We start from the raw sequence: 4,509 nt of genomic DNA on the forward strand, positions 1-4,509 counted from the left end.
TTCAACTCAGATTAAGGGGTACTGGACAACCATCCAAATACGTTTGGGTTTCACAAAAGGAAGCCATGATAAGCTGGTATGATTTCCTTAGCTTCAGTTTTGATTCATGAACAGTGGATGTTTAAATGCAAAAGCCTCTTCATCTAGACAGTGAGAGGAAGGCAAGTGCCACACCACAAGATGCTGTTAGATCAGACAGCTGGACGGGAGATGATTACAACTCATTTGCCTGACCCACTGACCAAACATACATTATCAAAAGCTTCAAAAAGATTGATTTCAAAAGCTACTCGCAAGGTCTGATTTTGATCAGTCATGATTCCTTATAAAGACAGGTTGCCTAGTCAGCTGGTGAAAAGAGACCCAGACAAAGTCAGAGTCCTGTTTTTCGGTCATGATCTCCCCAGGTAGCTAGTAGCTTCGCTGTCTTTAATATTCGTTTATTTGCATTTGGCTGCGCTGGGTCTCGGTTGCGGCAGTCAGGATCTTTTTCCCCATCGCAGCATGCGGAATCTTTAGTTATGGCCTGTGAACACATAGTTGCAGCACACGGCATCTAGTTCTCTGACCAGGGATGGAACGTGGGCCCCCTGCATTGGGAGTGTGGAGAGTTGGCCACTGGACCACCAAGTAAGTCGCTGACTGGTAGCTTTAGGAAGATAACTATAGCGGCTCTTATATCTGTGAGTTCAACCAACCATGGATAGAAAATACTCGGGAAAAAAATTTCAGAAAAGTTCCAGAAAGAAAAACTTGAATTTGCCACTTGCCAGTAACTATCGACATAGTATTTATATTGTATTCAGTTTTATAAATAATCTAGACAGGATTTAAAGTGTGCATAGGTTATGAGCAAACGCTATACATTTTCTATAAGGGACCTGGGCATCCACGGATATTGGTATATCTGCGGGGGGTGGGGGTGGCAGGGTGAGCTGGAACCAATCCCCTTTGGATATGGAAGATGATTGTAGCATTTATTAGTCCCAGCATCCTCACGAGGGGTTGGGCAAATGATCCTTAAATTCCTTCCCAGACTAATGTATCCGTCACCACTGCACACTGAACGACCTGGTGAGATACACCCATCATTCCTGAGATAGGACAGGAAGTAGCTCATTCCAGTGCTCCAAGGTGCGACCCTCAGTCCCTAATTCATGCTGTCTGCACACTGTATGCTCCATTGATTCAACTCTTACCCGCCAATAAATGCTACATTCACTCCCACACCCAGTGAAAGGCTGGGGTCCCGGAAATATCAAGGCACTGATCACAGGAAATGAGAAATTTAGAGGATCTCTTACTTGTCAGCATGGCAAGGTGCTCCTCTCCTCTCTTAGTAGCTTCCTCCCCACTCATCAGCATTGGAAGTTACTCTGTGGACAGTCCCACAGGGGCAATGGGAGCTGAGGGCTTTGCCTGTGACAGGTGGGCTGACCTATGTAGAAGGCTTAACAGGCAAAGGTATCTGAGAACTAAAAGGATCATGGACACATTAAGAATCGTCCACGGAAGTGCAGAGGAAGAGCCTATCTATAGAGTGGTTGTGTCTGGGGACACCAGTCACCTTCACCAGCATGATTCAGAAACGCCTGATGGCGAGGTTGAGAGACTGACTTTTGTCTTTTCAAAACTGGGATTCTATAGAGTAGTTGTTAACACATGCATGTTTTTGTGACCATGAACTCACTGTTGGCAACCTTAGCTGAGACACCACTTCAACTGGTTTTCACAAGGACTCCAGTTCATATTGACTGGAGAATGTCTTGAGAGCCTCAGAAAAGTACTGCAAATCTGGTTCCCACTTGAATCTTTGAACACTTCTTCAAAACACACAGAAGAGAACAGAAACCATGAGTATCTATGGATAAAGACTTGGCAAGAATGTCTTTCCAACATCGTGGCTAGGGTTTTTGTAAAATTGTCCAGGAAACTGTGTCTTTTCACCTTTATATCCCTTAACATCGTTTGCCGAGGAAGGACAAATCAGGCTTCTTGGTGGCAATTACTGCAGAGAAGTGGGAATGAAGTTAGGTTCGGTTTGGTGAATTTCTTGGAATTTTCATAGAGGTAATGTGAGAGCCCTGCTTTCCATTTGGCAATGTCTACTGGAAGACAGGTTCTTTGGAGCTGTCTCATATCAGAAGCAGTAGCTGCTGTTTTCCTATCTAGTACCACACTTTTTTTTTTAATTTATTTTATTGGAGGCAAATTACCTTACATTAATATATTGGTTGGTTTTGCCATACATTGACACGAATCTGCCCCGGGTGTACATGTGTTCCCTTTCTTGAACCCCCCTCCCACCTCCCTCTTCCCTATATCCTCCCTCCAGGTCATCCCCGTGCACCAGTCCCAAGCATCCTGTATCATGCGTCGAACCTGGACTGGTCACATATGATAATATACATGCTACAATGCCATTCTTCCCAATCATCCCACCTTCACCCTCTCCCACAGAGTCCCAAAGACTGTTCTATACACCTATGTCTCTTTTGCAGTCTCGTATACAGGGTTAAGGTTACCATCTTTCTAAATTCCATATATATGCGTTAGTATACTGTATTGATGTTTTTCTTTCTGGCTTACTTCACTCTGTATAATAGGCTCCAATTTCATCCACCTCATTAAAACTGATTCAAATGCATTCTTTTTGATGGCTGAAAAATACTCCATTGTGTATATGAAGTACCACACTTTTAAGCCAGCAGTCACAAAGCTTCCAGCATTCCATGAAGGGATATGAATCTTCTTTGGCTGGAAGTTTAGACTGGCTTCTTGGTTTACAAGCATGGAGCAGAGATATTTTTCTTTTTCTGAGAACGAGTTACTGGTTCCTGTTGAGTGAGAACACCAGAATGGAATGTCACTACTCAGACCAGTTAAGACTAAGATTGTCAAGTGATTTGTCCCCTGTCACTGAGATAGAGCATCAATACCACTGTCAGGACTTCTCCGGCATATGACACAAATCAGAGTTGCAGAAATCAGAGTGGTGAGCATATGTGTATCTTCACAAAAGCACACACCATGACGCGGATGGAAAGGTACATGGTGTATCACTTCCTGGTCTTTTGGCTAAGATCAAGTGTAGTATCTGTTCTTATCTGTTTAATATCTGATACGTCTTCTATCTGAGGACAGTGTACTCTATGGATTTTTGGAGCAGGGAGTTGGAATAGGAGCTTGCTCTGTCCACTCCATGCATCGAACTAGTATTGCAGTACCTCCAGCAACGCTGCAACAAAAAAGAAAGAAAGGCACATGGTGTAAGGGGACTCAGTGCAGTTTCTTCTCCTTGAAAATCTTGATTAGATGTTGAGCAATCCTGTGTCAGGCAGGCTTTCGGATTTGCGATGCAGCTCTAGGCTTCAGGGACAAAAGAACAGCCACACTGAGATACACAGGAGTCCTTTATGAATCTCTGCAAACACCAACCCCAGTCCTTCCTTCAGACCAAGCTGGCGATGTGCCTCCTCCTTTGGTTGTTCTAAATTACTTTCAGTTACACGTGTGTGCAAGTTACCATTTACACTTCCTTCCTCCCTCAGCTTGCCACAGCAGGGACAGTGATTATAAATGCAACTGAAGCGGGTGTTCGTACACAGAGACAGCAGTATCCTAAGTGTTGCTTTAGGGAGGAAGAATTCATGACCACTAATGGCAAAGCTAATAACAGTGGGTATAAGGAAAAGTTGGGGTGTGGGAGGACATAGTCCTTTATCACCCGCTGGTTTGCCCCATCAGGGGCCCCCAACCTCCAGGATCTAACGCCTGATGATCTGAAAGAGGAACTAATGTAATAATAAAAGAAATAAAGCATGCAACAATAATATGATGTGCTTGAATCATCCTGGAACCACACCCCTGCCCATCCCCGGTCCCGGAATAAACTGTCTTACACAAAACCAGTCCCTGGTGCCAAAAAGGTTGGGGGTCACTGATAAAGGGGGTCCTTTGGACTGGACGGTTACATCTGTCATAGTCTGGGCTGCAGCTCACCCCTTTCCTGGTCCCATTTATCTTTCACCCAATATTGTCTGTGGCTCAAAGACTCCCATCCACGATAAAGACTTCACATAGGTGGGGAGGAGAATTAGGAGCTTGTAGACATCTGGTGATAGGCAACTCGGATTTAGGCTTAGACGTTACAGGATCTTCATTTTAAAACATCAAAATGCTCATTTTGTGCAGCTTGAAACATGACTTTCAAAGATGACCCTAATCTCAGGGGAGTAGATAGTCTGTCCCACAGATGTGAATTTCGCTAGACAGCCCATTTTTGCTCCCCCGTGAGGAATTAAAGTAGATATGCTAAAAGGTTGTACCTCTTTCAAAGCTGATTCTCCCTGTAAGAAAGTGTTAAACCACAGAAGGCGATGGAAATGGCTGATGAGGCGTCTGGTCGCTGCCACCACCTCCGTGGGTGGCTGCTCTTTTGACGCATCTGAATTCGAAGCGGGATGGGGGGGCTGTTGGTAACAAAGTCTTATGTTCAAAATGTCCATG

At 44.4% G+C, this 4,509-nt stretch overlaps 1 non-coding gene across 1 annotated transcript; it reads left to right on the forward strand.

Annotated features, from left to right (window-relative positions):
• Positions 1 to 3,058: 3,058 nt before the first annotated feature.
• Positions 3,059 to 3,249, forward strand: LOC129556653 (U2 spliceosomal RNA). The gene has a single exon (XR_008686059.2). It is a non-coding gene; the product is annotated as a U2 spliceosomal RNA (small nuclear RNA).
• The last annotated feature ends 1,260 nt before the right edge of the window (positions 3,250 to 4,509 follow it).

The sequence above is a fragment of the Moschus berezovskii genome, chromosome 13 (assembly GCF_049115385.1).
Source record: "Moschus berezovskii isolate FMDL1 chromosome 13, NW_MosBer_1.0, whole genome shotgun sequence".
In the NCBI taxonomy this organism is placed as follows: domain Eukaryota; kingdom Metazoa; phylum Chordata; class Mammalia; order Artiodactyla; family Moschidae; genus Moschus; species Moschus berezovskii.